This window comes from Microtus ochrogaster, linkage group LG2, assembly GCF_000317375.1.
Source record: "Microtus ochrogaster isolate Prairie Vole_2 linkage group LG2, MicOch1.0, whole genome shotgun sequence".
Lineage (NCBI taxonomy): Eukaryota > Metazoa > Chordata > Mammalia > Rodentia > Cricetidae > Microtus > Microtus ochrogaster.
The window spans coordinates 29,657,086-29,672,981 of record NC_022028.1 but is presented as its reverse complement, the minus strand read 5'-3'; positions in this window follow the sequence as shown (position 1 = coordinate 29,672,981).

The window sequence follows — 15,896 nt, the reverse complement described above, 5'->3', positions numbered from 1 at the left end:
GGTTTTTTGAGACAGGGTTTCTCTGTAGCTTTGGAGCCTGTCCTGGAACTCCCTTTGTAGACCAGACTGGCCTCGAACTCACAGAGATTCGCCTGTCTCTGCCTCCCGTCCATGGTATCGTTTTGAAAGATCCAATTCTATGTGAAGATTAGCTGGAATTCACCATTCATGGTTCTTATTTGTAAGGCCCGGTTAACTACAAAGGTATTTGCTGAGTTCACATTCACCCTTCCTTGTACCATTGTAAGTTTATTTGTTTTTTTGTTTTAAGTGACCCTAGGTCTTTTTTTTCTAAATTTTGCTTGTTCTAGATCTTTTTGGTTTTGTTTGCTTAATCCCAACCTTATCAGGTTTCTTCATGACTTATGGAAAACAACACTGGAAGCATAGACTATATCTATCAATTAAGTCTGCTGTGTTTGTTATCTCTTTTACCTCCCTCCCTAGATCACTTAACACAGACGGGCCCAGACTCCACCTCAGCCTGTGAGCAGCTGAAATACAGGTGCTTGTTACTTACATTCTGATATCTTCGTGCATGCTTCTAGATTAGCCTAAATTATTTTGGTCCTGGATTTATCATGTAACCTAGACCAGGATCTGACTAGCTAGCTTCTTAACTTCTGTCTTTTGAGTGATGGGATATTTATGTCTGATGATGTCCAGTTGCGTAGCATAGTTTTATAGGTCATTGCATCTGCCCACTGGGCAGTGACATCTTCCATGACAGTAACTCTTCAATAATTGACTGAATTACTGTTGTTGCATCCCCACGGCAACATGCGTCTAATACTAAGTGTTGCTTAGGTAGATGAGTGTTCTTTTGGATTCACTGATGCAAAAAATAAGAGCTAACATTCAACAGTAGCAGTCCTTAAAAGTAATCACTTCATATCTTCTGAACATATATCTTCATCTGTATAATTATCTAAAATGTACCATGAGTCAGAATTTGATATTAGGACTTAACTGTAGCTAATATAGAGTGCTGGTCCAGAAATCTAGTAGCAAACATGGAATTATGTTCAAGTTACAGTACAGTGAGGGACATAGACAAATCCTCGGGAAGTGAAAGCGGAAATGGAATCTGAGGTGCCATGAGTACAGAGAGGAGTTGCTAAACCACAGCAGAGACTAACAAGGGGCTTCTATAAAAAGAAATACCCAGCTGAGGTTTGAAGTCAAGGAAGAGTGTTGTAGTTCAAAGTCGAGCAGTGCAAGCATGGAGGTCAAGTAGTTCAAAAATACAGGGCTTGCAGAAACTTTATATAGTGTGGAGAAAATGCAGACTGGAGGCAACATTATGAGGCCAGGCTGAACTGGTAAGACAGGATAGATCTTTTGTTGTGTTGGATTTCTGAATTAAAAGAGTTGTTTGAATATAGCCAGATCTACAATTTTGAGATATGGCTGGCTGCAGAGAAAAGGGATTTAAGAAGGAACACAATGGGGCTGTGTTAACTTGGAAAACTTCTTGGCATCTTGAATCTGCATAATGAGATCGTAAGGGTGAGAGCAGTCATTTCTTAGGCAACTAACTAGGAGAGATGGATGAAGAGTGCTCTCTTGGGAAGCGATGGGGTGATGTGAAGATATCAAGCTCAACTTTAGACGTCACAGCAGTCATATGTAGATCGTGATCATCAGCAAATGAGACTCGAGTGGGGTCTGAGTTAGACACACCATTAGTGTGGAGTAAATTAGTTGTGGTGACACATGCCTGTAGTCCCAGCATTTGAGAGTCCAAGCTGGGCAGAATTTCCATGAGATTGAGGTTAGACTGGAATAAAGAATGGCTGGACCCTATTTCAGATACGAGAGGGAGAAAGGAATTACCAAAGGCATATATAGTTGAGTTTAAGAATAAATTTTAAAATGTAGTGAATTCAATAGCAGATTGGAGATGACAAAGGTCTATAATGTTGAAGGTGCCACCGTGTAAGTTATTCACAGATAAGAAACACTAAGTTACCCATCAGAAAATATCTAAAGATTGAATTTATAAGTAATTGAGTTCCAAAGAAGAAAAATTAAATTTTGAGGAACTAATGAGTAAATTTGCTGAAAGCCCTTGATAGATGACCTAAGAGTCTTGGAGAATCCCCCCCCCCAAAAAAAGGTAAATTAAAACCTTTGATAAAAATTGAATGATGTAGCTGGGCAGTGAGGGCACACGCCTTTAATATTTGGGAGGCCGAGATAGGTGGATCTCTGAGTTCCAGCCAGCCTGGCCTACAGAGCAAGTTCCAAAATAGGTTCCAAAACTATAGAGAAACCCTGTCTCCAAAAACAAAAGCTCCAAAACTATAGAGAAACCGTGTCTCCAAAAACAAAGACCTGAATGATGTAAAAGATGAGTAAATAGTTGCTGGGAGTGGGGGTATAGTGTGATGTGCTTTCCTCAGGGCTGTGACAAGTTCCTAGCAAGAAGCTGCCAGTGGAGGAGCAAGGTGTTTGTGCATGCCTGTGTGTGCACGTGTGCTTGCATGCGTGTGTGTGCGCGTGTGGATGTGTGTGTGTATGTATGTACACATGCACGTGTTTTGGTTCACAGCTTGGGGGTACATACCTTCAAGGTGGAGGAGCGAGGTATATCTGTATATGTGTGTTGATTCACAGTTCAAGGGGTACAATCATTCAAGGTGGAGGAGCGAGGTATATCTGTATATGTGTGTTGATTCACAGTTCAAGGGGTACAATCATTCAAGGTGGGGAAGAATGGAGCAGAGCACAGACCTGTCTGGCAGGAGGCTGTTTGCTTACATGTCAGGACCAGGAAGTGGAGAAGAGAGGAGAATGCCTTTTGCTCCCCCATTCAGCCCAGCTAATGGTGCAATTTTCCTCACTTTAGTCTGCTGTCTCCGGAGACACTCTATAGTTATATCTAGATGTGTGTCTTGCTAGTGTCCAAGATGAGCAGAGGGAGGGGACACTGGGCTTTTACAATTGCATTTATTTGTGTGTGTGTGTCTGGTTTAGAGGTCAGAGGACAACTTTCGGGAGTCTGTTCTGTCATGTGAGTGCCAGGGATTGAATGCAGGTTATCAGGTTTGGCAGCAAGCACTTGGACTTGTTGAGTCATCCTGCTGGCCCATCATAGGACTTAGACAAGTTACCTCATGAGACTTGTGTATTGTGCATTCCTGCCACACTAAAAGCTGAAACTAATGTGAATTGTGAGCATTATAGGCAATAAGGATTTGCCATTGCTCATTGATTCTAATAAATACCACATACATGGTGGCCAGAGTATAGCATCTCTTTTTCGGGAACACAGAGATAAACTTAAATAAGTAAAGGCAAATTATGAGTTGCCTCCAAACATTCACAACTAGAAAGACTGAAGACTGATGCGAAACAGATCTTTGGGAAGGAATTTATAGAGCCCGGAAAGGTAAACTTGTGAAAGGATATCTTGTAGGCCTCAGAAAAGTAGGGGTGTGAAAGTGAGCAGATGAGCAGAGGGATGTTTAAGAACAACATTGAGTACAGGCGTGGCTGAAGAGTTGATCCAGAAATTAACTTGTTGCAGAATTCGATTCCATCTTTGAAGATGGAAGAAGGTTGCAGTCAACTGTATTATCCCCCAAAATTAAATGATCAGTGAATGTAACAAGTGCCCTTTGTATCAACTAAGGAGTTTGTAGTCATACTGCCAAGTAACAGCATTTCTATGATCCTGCTTCCCGGTTTCTGCCTGGACTTTTCCTTTATAATGGACTGAGATGGAAACGTATAAGACAAATAGACTTTCCTTCCCAGGTGGCTTTTGATTATGTGTTACCATAGCAATAGGAAGCTAGCTAGAATGGAGCACCAAAGAGAGAAGAATGAAGTAGGTGAAGAGAACAAGAAGTATATGATCACTAATGGTTAGAGTTATTTTTACGAGGGGTGCTAAAATACAAAATACATTTTGTAAGTAGACAGAAATTGAGATATATTTCATGTAGTATAAACATTTATAATTGCAATGTTTATAGTTCATGAAGTATATCTCATTTTGTTACATTTATCTATTTGCATGTGGAGTGGTTAAGTGCACACTTGCCATGGTGCACACATGGGGTAGTCGGGACAGTCTGCAGGAGTGGCCTATTTCCTGTAACCATGTGGCTCCCATTAAACTTGTCAGTAAAAACACCTTTACCCACTAAGCCATCACAGGCTCTATATCTCACTTTGAAATGTAAAAGTAAGATAACTATATGAATAGAACACTCTTAATATTTATGCTGTGCTGAAGCATTCAAGCTTCATTTGAATCTCTGTCATAAAGTCAGTGCATAGCAACTGGTATGCATTCTTTAATATTTTTAAGCAGCCGAACAAGAGATTGGCTGAGAAGCTATGTTCAAATAATCTAAACAAAATTCCTTTGTCTTATTTCCTGGGATAATGAGAGATGGGGAAAACTGGGTCACTGCAACTCAGTTCCCAGTTGTGATGTGTTGCCGTCCTTGCAAATGATCCTTCTGTTTCCCATCACAAGGGACTTTTTGGTCAGTCACTTGCCCATCATGACCCATGTCCATACATAATGAGAGGGGCAACTTAGCCAGCAATGGTTGCATTCCAACACTTGGCTGGTGTTCTGTTTGGGCTATCATGTAGGAAGTATCCTATGTGATAATGTGAATGACATAAGCCACATGGGACTTTGTGTTGTCAGAATGTTAGAAACCAACCGCTTTTCCCATTTCAGTTATGAGTAGGAGAAGGAAGCAGAGATATAAATGGCAGTGAGGATAAAGAGGAGAGAACCCAAAGTTTATTCATAAAAACATCCTGTTCCAACTTAGAAAGAACCTGGTATCTGAAATACTTTGCTACTTTTTTGGTTGAGTAATCTGACCCTGCCAAGGATGTAGTTAGTTGTCTTCGATGTATTTCTCAGGGATGTTTCTCCTTACACAGAAAGAATGAACAATTTTGTTAGTCACTTAAAATACATGATGATGTTTCGCCATCTCTCCTGGTCATTGACCCTGGTTCACACAGGACCCATCGTTTCCATGGCTCTGCTGGAATTTTTGGTGCAGTTACTAATGTTGACTGTTGAACCCCTTAACTCTGGATTTATATTCCAGCTGTGCACAACAGGAGGCTCAAGCCTTTGAAGCCTTACAGCTGCAGTTTTTTCTATTTGTAAGATGCAGATTGTGATATCACTTTTTAACGGCTATCAGAATTAATTTAGGTGAACTGATGAATATCTTCAACTACAGATAACTACAATTTAAGAACTTATTTTGCTACTTAACTAGTCTAAATGATTAATATAGGTTTTGTTTTCAAGTTTTCCTTGGGAAAAAATTGTAACTGGAGGCTTCTTTCCTGCCCTCGAGTTCCTGAGTATCCACTCTGATGCTTAATACAAATTACAAACTTTTTGTTCTATTAGCTCATGCTTATTGTTAAATAGCTCTTACATCTTAACTCATTTCTATTAATCTGTGTATTGCCTCACGGGCATGTTACCTCATATCTTGCTTCTTTATGGCTGCTTGTCTCCCTGGCTTCACCTTCTGTCTCCCTGTCTCTCTGCTTGGATTTCCCACCTGCCTTATTCTGCCTGCCTATTCACAGTGTACAGAAGGGCATCCCACATTAAAAAAATAGGTTGAAATCCATTTAAGAGTAAGGTTTGAGCTTGTCTGTTTTCGTTTACTTTTAGAATTCTAGTATTCTCTTCTCTACTCTTCATGAAGAAACAAAATTTCTCTGAAATCACACATTAGTTTATCCATCAATCTAGTGAAAGCGCAATCTTTAAACCAAGTAAAAACCACTTCGGTTCTTTTTAGTCAAGTGGATAATCCACTTAATGAGTGTACATCAGGAACCACAGTTTTAGTTCAAATGGGTCATTCTGTGTATCATTTACCTGACTTTGAAATGTAAAAGCTAGATGGGAGGGACCTTTGAAAAAAAATCTGACCTCCAGTGTTTCCAGGGGAAGATTCAGGCTCATAGAACTTGAAGGAACCATTGGTGAGCAGATTGGTGATCCCAGTGTCCTCAGCATGCCATATAGCACTGTCCCTGTCCTCATGAAGGCTCCCTCCAAGGCACCAATGAGCTCCAGTGTTGAAAAGATGAATACTGAGATGGGCCACTTATCCTAGGTGCTTTATGTCATTCCTTCAGTGGGGTGATTGCCTCTTCCAGTGTACCGCCACTGTGAAATAGTCTCCTAGCTCATTCTAGTCTGTTCACCTGATAATACTCAGCCTGTTTAGTTACCGCAGGTTCAAAGGGCTTCTTAGAACTCTCACTGGTAATTAAGGTCTCCCACACACTATCCCCAAAGTCTTAAAATTACCAACTGATTATTTCTGGGTAAAAGTTCATCCCCATGTCCTCTGGCTCTTGTGGAGAATTGTTTGATGAAGGTTTTGATCCTACCTGCTCTGTTAGCACTGTTGCCCACACACCTTTTTATGTTCCCTTCAAAGGCTCTTAGTTTCAGAGTCTCTATTCTGCTCTGTGTCAGTATAACCCAAAGAGGAAAGGATATCCTATTAACATCCTTCTTGGAAAGATAGTCAGAAACCATCTTGAAGACCTTTGATTTGAGGAAAATGGTAAATTTCCTTGTTCTTGCTTTGGTCCCTCTGGTAAAACTACTCAACATCAAGAGTCTAGTGGTTCAGTTGAAGAAAGAAGATTCTCTTGGGTTTAGTGTAGCTGAATGGCCAGGCGATAATGCTTGGCCATCCATTGTCTGCACACATAGGCTGGTTAAGAGGCAAGTTTCTCTGGAGGCTGAGCTCCTGGCCTACCACAGCCCACTGAGACCGTTAGATGGAGAGTGACAAAGCATCCACCTAGATTGTCATTTTAGGCTTTCGCTGAAAACCTCATCTCTCCATTTCCCAACTCATTTGTCTGGCTTTTGTCCTCAGAAGGGTGTGTACATGTTGTGTGGCTCAGTTTTCTTTGTACCTAAATATACTTTTGAAAATAGCAAACAACAAAAGTTGCAGTAACAAAAACTCTGATAGGGGGCTGGAGAGATAACTTCAGTTGTTAAGAGCACTGGCTGCTCTTCCAGAGGTCCTGAGTTCAATTCCCAGCAACCACATGGTGGCTCACAACCATCTGTAATGAGATCTGGCGCCCTCTTCTGGTGTGCGGGCATACATGGAGGCAGAATGTTGTATACATAATAAATAAATCTTAAAAAAAAAAAAAAACTCTGATAAGCTTTACTGCTTAAGAGCACCAGGGTAAGAACTGGAGAGACATCTCACCATAAGAGTGCTTACTGCTCTTATACAAAAAACCCAGGTTCAATTCCTAGCACTCACATTAGGTGGCTCACAACCACCAGTATCGCCAGTTTCAGGGGCTCTGACACACTTTCTGGAGTACAGGCACCTGCTTTCACAGGGTCCACACACATTCAGGCACATACACGTACACATAAATGCCACTAGTGTGACATCACAGTATCAGGAACCAAGAAAGGAACATTTACTTTCAGGGTGTCTTTGTTTTTCAAATCTCTACCACCTGCTCTGCTGACCCCTCAGAACCTCGGTGGCCTGGAGGTCAGGTGGCTGTTCTTCCTTTGGGAAATGTTTCATTTTGAACAAAATTCATTGCATTATTTTGAGACTCTGTTGTCTCAGACGATGTGTTTTTTAACAAAGAGTTTGAAATCTAAGCATTTCGAGAATACACAGTTGTGGTTTGGTTTGTAGTTTTACTGCTCATGGGATTCTCTGGTATATCTTCTGCTGAGGCCTAGGGACCCTGCTGAGCCATGTGCTCAGTGAGGTCTTCTGTGTCTGACCCCTATGCATCCCCCAATACACTCAGTAGCCCTCATCACTGGCAATGTAAATGGCTTTAAGTGGATTCTTGATGGCAGGGACCAGTTGGTGTCAGTCCCTCAGAAGAGGATGAAGTCATTCACTCATGAAAATTTTAATGGATGCCATTTACTGTGAAAGGGGCTGGGAATTTGAGACTAATGCACATAGTTCCTTGATTGAGACCATCAAGGTCTTGGATTTAAGAACTGCACTGTGATTGTGTAAGAAAAGATGCTAGCCCAGGGGAGGGGCACCTGGGCTCTAAAGGATGAGGAGGGAAACTGGTGAAAAAGCCTCTCAGAGTTTCCCTCCCTGTGTGCATCCTGTAGGCACCTGCAGGATATTCAGAGCTGTTGCCCTCACAGGAACAGGGCAGTGAACAGAGCGGGCACGCAGATAGGATCGCACTGTCCATAAGTGGGAAGAGTCCGTGAGAATGAGACGTGCCGATTACATAGCTTAAGGTCAACTTCAGGTTGGGTGGAGGGGAAAGATGACTGACAGGGAATGATAGGTCATTTTATATCTGCAATTGAAGCAGGAGCCAGTTGGGCAAAGGGCAGAGAAATGATCACAGGCACATCAAGTAGCTTGGGCTTGTTAAAGAAGGGCTCCAGGTTTACGGGTCTGAACAGTGCAAAGGAGGCGAGTGTGGGTGGCGGGACAGATCTGCGGGGGGGGGGGGACCAGGAGCTGGTGAATGAAATAAATTACAGTAAATACTGGCGGTAAAGGGAAGTCACTGGTGGGTGTGATGTGGCCCAGACCTCAGCTGCTGAGCAAGAGTGAGAGCATTGGGGATGGTGTCACTCAGCGCTCGGGAATACTGGGCAGCGTCAGGAATTGATGATAGTGCGGGAAGAAGGAGAAATTTGTGAAAGGAATTCAAAAGTACCCAGGTGGAGGGCAGAGAAGTAGGTGCAGGAACGTCGTAGTCATAGCTGACAGCAAGTTGGGTGAACTGAGGGTGGTGAAATAGAGTTGGGCATCTTTGTCTATATGCTATATTCATGAGCACTTTCTAAGGTTCCCTGAAGTTATTTTTTAAACCTTTAATTTTGATACATTACAGATTTATGTGCAGTTTAAAAACTGTTTAAGCTTTTATTTATTTTTGTGTATGTATGGTATTTGTGGGTGTGGTGGGGGGGTATGCTTGCTTCTGTGTGCATTTGTGTCCAGAGGCCAGAGGATGGTGTTGGGGGGGGCCTCTTCTATCATTTCCTGCCTCATTCCCTTGAGGGAAGGTCTCTCTCTGAACCAAAAACTCCATTTTTGACTGCTGGTAGCTAAGGGCCCTCAGGGATCCTCTGTGTTCCTCTCAGTGCTGGGGTTATAGGCATGCCCACTGCCAAACCTGACTTGTTACATAGTTACTAGAATCTGAACTCAGGTCCTCGGAGTTGTACAGCAAGCACTAAACCACTGTGGCTTTTCTCTAGCCCTTTTTGTATAGGGGTAAGAAATACCCTTCACTGGCTGGGTAGTGGTGACACGCGCCTTTAATCTTAGCACTTGGGAAGCAGAGGCAGGCAGATAGATCTCTGTGAGTTTGAGGCTAGCCTGGTCTACAGAGCGAATTCCAGGACAGCCAGAACTGTTACATTGAGAAACCCTTCACTCACTTTCCACTCACTGATAGTCCTTTACATAACTAGAGTAAAAATATCCCAATTGTGAAACTGACATAGATATTTCAGTCATTACATTGTGTGGGTGTTGTGTGCACATAGGTGTGTGTGCCCATGTGCCCACGTATGCCTCCATGAGGCCGGAGGAGGATATTGAGTGTCCTGATCTATTATGCTCTACCTTATCCCTCACTGAACCCGGAGTTTGCCTTTTTTTTTTTTTTTCAGCTAGATTGGCTGACGCTGTGATTTGTCTCGGTCTTCTACCCAACTCCCCCATGCTGGGGTTATAGGTGCACATGGCCACATTCAGCTTTATGTGGGTGCTGGCGATCTGAATTCAAGTCCTTATGCCTGTGAGCATGCTCGCTCTTGTCATCTCCCCAGCCTGCTTGCTCTAGTTTTTAAACAGAAGCAACCCAAACTGGGTTTATGCTCCTTCAACATTACCCAAAAGTGGAGGTGAGCTGTAGACATTTTGGAATGAATAATAACATTTTTGTTGACACTCAAAGAAATGAGTGTCACAAACTGTGAGACAGGGACATTGGACATGTTCCTTCATGTGAACAGTGAAGACCCACAGTGTATCTAAGAAGCAAATTGGGGGATTTCTTCCCAGCAAGGGCTGTGTATTTACTATGGATGACTATTAAAATACAAATAGTTGTTTCAGCAAGATTAGAAATTAATAGAGTATGGTACCTTCTATGCATTTAGTTTTCAGGATTAGAGGAGTTGTGGTTTTAAGAATATAGTAGAGCCGGGCGGTGGTGGCGCACGCCTTTAATCCCAGCACTCGGGAGGCAGAGGCAGGCGGATCTCTGTGAGTTCAGTGCCAACCTGGTCTACAAGAGCTAGTTCCAGGACAGGCACCAAAGCTACAGAGAAACCCTGTCTTGAAAAAACAAACAAAAAAAAAACCAAAAAAAAAAAAAAGAAAAAGAATATAGTAGAGATGTATGGAGGCTAGAACCAGAGAAAGATGCACAGTCGTGGTGGTTCCTCAAAAAGGCTCCTGAACACTTAGCAGTAACTGTGATTCCATTTCCTGTTTGTCAAAAATGTGACGTGGCTCCCTCAGCTCCACTGCCTCTGTTTTTCATTGTTCAGATGTTCAGAGAGATCTTAATATTTTATCTGTGATATGACAGGAGAATAACAAATCTATAGCATGTGAATACATGTGAATGACCTCTGGGGTGTGGGAAGGGAGTAGGCAAGCATGAGAAAAGGCTTACCAACCAGATAGAAACATCTCTGCAAAGACTGCCAGAGACAGTCTGGCTAGCCTAGCAGCAACACTGCTTCTGGCAGCTACACTTCTGCTGGCAGCAGCCCTTTCCACAGCCACAGGAGCAGCAGCGGGTGCAGCAGCCACTATAGCCACCAAAGCACCCAACCAGGTAGCACCTTCAGGTGGTGCAGCTGTTGCAGCCACCACAGCCTCCACAGCCGCTGCAGCCCATGTTGTCAGTAGAGAGGACTCGGGTGGAGCGAGAGGAGCAGATCTGAGCGTTTGCCTCTGCCAGGGGGCCTTAAATACTCCTGCTAGAGACTTGGCACAAGCTTCTGTCACTTCCTTGTTGCCGTGGTCTCTGTGGTAAACACATTTTTTGTAGGCTGCTTCCTCACCTCCTGATGGCACACAGCTTCATTTGAATTTCGGTTTTAGGGAAATTCACTTCCTTTTCAACAATGGAATGTGAGCTGCCTGAAATTTTAATAGACATTGTATTCTGTCTGCTCGAGTGAAATTTCTTTGATTGATGGTCTATGACCTTAGCTGAAGAGACCATCTTCCCCATCCTTGCCAATTAGGGCTGGCACCCCAGGTGGAAGGTGCCAACCCTTTTTATTCTCATATCACACACACACAAATGCCTTAAATTATAATTTTCTATAGGAAGTCTATCAAAATGGGATTTAATAAAAGTGTAGGGAATGTTGTAAATTACATCTTTATTTGGGAAACTGACATATTAATGGTAATAAGTCTTGGAGAGGAAAGAAAGCCTTAAAGTCAATATTCATCGACAGAGACATTCTGCATATTAAATAGAAAAATTTATTTTAAAAAAAAGCCATTTCAGGATAGAGCGATAGATCAGGATTGGATCCCCAATACCCACACAGAAGCTGGGTGGGTGTTTTGGCATACCTGTAATCCTAGCACATAATAGGAGGATATAGGTGCTTTTCTTACCAAGCTGCCTGAATTGGCGAGGCCTGCTGAGTTCATATGAGAGACTCTACCTTGATATATAAGGGGGAGAATGATTTGGGAAGATATCGGATGTGCTGGCTAGTTTTTATGCAAACTTGACACAAGCTCTGGTCATCTGAGAAGAAGAACCCTCAACTGAGAAAATGTCGCTCCTCTCCAAATTGGCTGTGGGCAGGGCTGTTGGGCATTTTCTTGATTGATGGGAGAGCCCAGCTTCCTGCGCACAGTGCCACCTGTGTGTTGGTGGTCTTGGATTCTGTGAGAAAGTAGAGTTTACAAGCCAGTCAGCAACCTTCTTTCAAGGCCTTTGCATCAGTCCCTGCCTTTATTCTTGCCCTTATTTCGCTGGTGGGTGGACTAGAAGTTGTAAGATGAAATAAACTCCTCAAGCTGATTTTGGTTCTGGTGTTTTATCACAGCAGTACTGTGAGAAATGAGATGTCAAACCCTGGCCTTCACATGTTCATACACGTGTGCACTCACATACACCCCCACACATACAAACATTGACACATGCTCATACACACCTCCACATGCTCATACACGCCTCCACATGCTCATACACGCGTGCACTCACATACACCCCCACACATACAAACAATGACACATAAGCATGCAAAAAAAACAGGAACAAAATTATAGCAGTTTAAAGATCAAAATACTCGCTACATATATATGGAGAAGTGTATTATACTGCTTTGAAAGGCATTCAAGAATAAGTCATGGATGCCCTAGTTCCAATCCTGGGAAGTCCCAGTGTCTGCAACATCTTTACCTTTTACAAAACCACTGATGGCGTAATTCTACTGAGAACACCGGGATATTTATTCCTCACCCAACCTGTCTCTGCCTCCCCAGTGCTGGGATCAAAGGCGTGAGCCACCACCACTCAGCTGTTTTCTTTCTTTTAGAGACCAACAGCTATTCCTAAAATGCTGAAGTCTGTAAACACTCTTCTGTTTTCTTCCAGTGGACTCAGCTTCAAGTTTTAGCTTCCAGACTTTTGGTAGATTTGCGTCGGTTTTGTAAGCACTGAGAAGATAGGTTCTCTGATTCATTTCCTCGCATGTGGGTCGCAAGTATCTTTAACATAGACGGGATTTCTACTACATATGACCACATGTATCTTTACTAATTGTACCTCTCCATCCATGCTTCCCAGTGTGCGCCCTATTTTCTAGGGGTCACCATTTTTGTTTCTGTCATCTAGAGTGAAGGTTTTTCTTTTTCTATGAACGATGCCTGCTGCAGTGTGGTTGGTAAGGAAAACAGGAACAGAAGGCAGTTTCTACAGGGGGCTGAGCTCAAGTTTTCCTAAAAGGAGGAGAAATGGCATTTTAGAAGGCTTTGATGCTGGTGACAAAGACCTGGGAAGACTGAGGAATTTGTGGCCCTATATGCAATGTCTACAATGGGCAGTGCCTGGGAGGTGCACTGTGGGGGCAGGGCATAAGGAAGGGTACATGAGAAGGACCTAAAAGGCCTCCATAGGTGACTGTGGGCTAGCCTTCCATGGTGGGAGCTGGGGACCACTCATACACATTCATTGATGGCCTTTGGCAAAGGCGAAGAAAGGCAGATAGTTTTACAGACTTTGTGGTAATAAGTAACAGCATGCCTGAGTTTCTAGGTAGCAGAGACAGTGCTTGTGATCTTCCCGGAATTGTGGGATTCGGTGGATAAGAGAAAGGTTATGAGCGTGGAAAGGGTGGGACTGAGGGCACACATGTTTGTAGGTGCTGGGAACTGAACTTGGGTCTTCAGCAAAAGCTGTGTGTGTTCCTAACTGGGAAAACCTCTCTCCACCCTGTCAGTTCTAATCACTAGTGCAGTAAACAACTGTAGATATAAGCTGTAAGCCAAATACTGTTGTGGGTTCCCCAGTGTTTTCTAATGCTACAGACTGTGAAGCGGGAGGATCTGAGGATGGCTATCTATAGCCCCTTTGCTCTGTGGTCAGTATGCAAAATGCTTTCCTAAATCCTCCTTCAGAATCTAAATGTGGGGCCTCCCTCGGTGGAAAACAGCTCTAGACTGAAGATGTGCCCAGAAGTTGCATAGTCTGGGCACACACACCCCTTAGTTCCTGGGGTCTAGAACACGTGACAAATAAGAACTTCTAAAACCAGAGTCAGAAAGCATGCGTAACTTCATTAAGACGAGCTATTTCTTAAGCATGCAGGCTGTTTCTGAGCAATATGTTCAATACCCTGTGGGTCTAGTATTCTGCCAACCAAATTTTGGGGGAGCCTAAGAGTGATTACCGCCTTTCTACAGACAGTTATATACGTGAATCCTGTGCTAACCCTGCAAAGCCAGGCTTGGGTGAGAGGTCTCTGGGAACAATGGAGCTTCCTCTGAGACCCCCTTTCGTGGTTGCTGTGACGTTTGCTGACCTTAGGACCAACAAGCCTCAAGCCCTGTGAGGCGAGTGAGACATGAAGAAGATGGGTTTGAGGATGGTGGGCCTCTCTCCTGTTGGTGATTTGATAATTTTCTCGATGAGTTCACTGGGCTCAGACCATCCCTATGTCTTAGGTTGAAGACATAGCCACCAACCTGGAAACCTAGGGTCCCTTTCAACTGAGATTCACACCAATGGTGGGCACAGCAGATTGTGGACACTACCTCCATAGGACAGGTTCTATCTTTTTCTATTGACTTGGCCACTAGGAACCTCCCCTTACAGGCCCCTGGGAGAACACTAGTGAGTGAGGACAATGTGTATGGGGGGATGTGCCTCCCTGGTTTGGCTACCCCAAGACTGGCTGCACTTAGAAACAGGCTTAGCTTCCTCTAAGTGTCCTCACTGACAGGGGCCGGGATAAGTTGAGATAAATGGAAAACAACTGAGTTAATAACTAGGCTGCCTGATATGGAAATAAATAGGAGGCGTCCAAGATTTCCCCATAGAAACTAATAAACAGTAACACGGAAGGGGTCATGTGGCCCCCCTCGGCTCTCCCCAGCACTGGTATATAAGAGGCTCCCCCAGCAGGAGGAGGCATCACATCTCCCTCTCCTCTCCTGAATCTCTCTCCTCACTGCACCTGAGTCCTCTCTACTGACACCATGGGTTGTTGTGGCTGTGGAGGTTGTGGTGGCTGTGGCTGTGGCTGTGGCGGCTGTGGAAGCTGCGGTTGTGGAGGCTGCGGCTGTGGCTGTGGAGGCTGTGGCTGTGGTGGCTGTGGCTGTGGTGGCTGTGGCTGTTGCGGCTGTGGTTGCGGCTGCTGTGGCTGTGGTGGCTGCTGTGGCTGCTGTGGCTGCTGTGGCTGTGGGAAGGGCTGTTGCCAGCAGAAGTGTGGCTGCTGCCAGCAGAAGTGCTGCTGCAAAAAGTGCTGCTGCAAGAAGTGCTGTTGCTAGGGGAGCTGCTGGCCTCTGCTCCTACCTAGGAGGTATAGGGGAATCATACTGTGTCCTGCTGGTAAGACTTCACCCCATTCTCTCCCTCTCTTCCCCTCCCCCATCGATCTCCAACTCATCTCCTTCTGCTTTGTGAACCTCCTGCTTTGTCTTTCTGAGAGCTTCCTTTGTCCAGGCTCCGCATGCATCTACCCAAACCACAGGAAACAGGTATGCAGCCAAAAAACTTGCTGGTAAGATGACTGCATACAGTCAGAGCCAACCCAGGAACTCTGATCTTGAATGCACTGCAGTTTTCTTCAATGTCCAATCTTTGGAACTATTTAGAGCAATTTAGTCTTTTTGATGTTTCCTACCTGTACTCAATATTTTCTATATTCCCTCCTTAAATTTCCTAATAAAATAACTTGATGTGCACGGAAATCCTCTTCTCAAGTCGTGTTTTGTCCGCTGCTTTGCCAGCTTGCACTGGTAGTCTCTCTCTGGCTCACTCGCTCCTGCAGCCTCTTCATTCCAGACCCTAGTTTCTGACACCCATAGCTGTTTACACAGCCCTGCATCTTCTTCACACTAGCCCCTGACACCCATGACACTTTACACACCTCTGCATCTTCTTCACACACCAGCTCCTGGTACCCATGACTGTTTACACAATCCTGAGCCCTCTTAACACCATCCCCTGGTACCCATGACTGTTTATACAATCCTGAACCCTCTGAACACCAGCCCCTGGTACCCATGACTGTTTACACAATCCTGCACCCTCTTCAGACCGCCTCCCAGCCCCTGACACAACCATTTATTAGAAAGGAACAGCCCACATAATGCTGCCCTGGAATGACATTTCCCCTA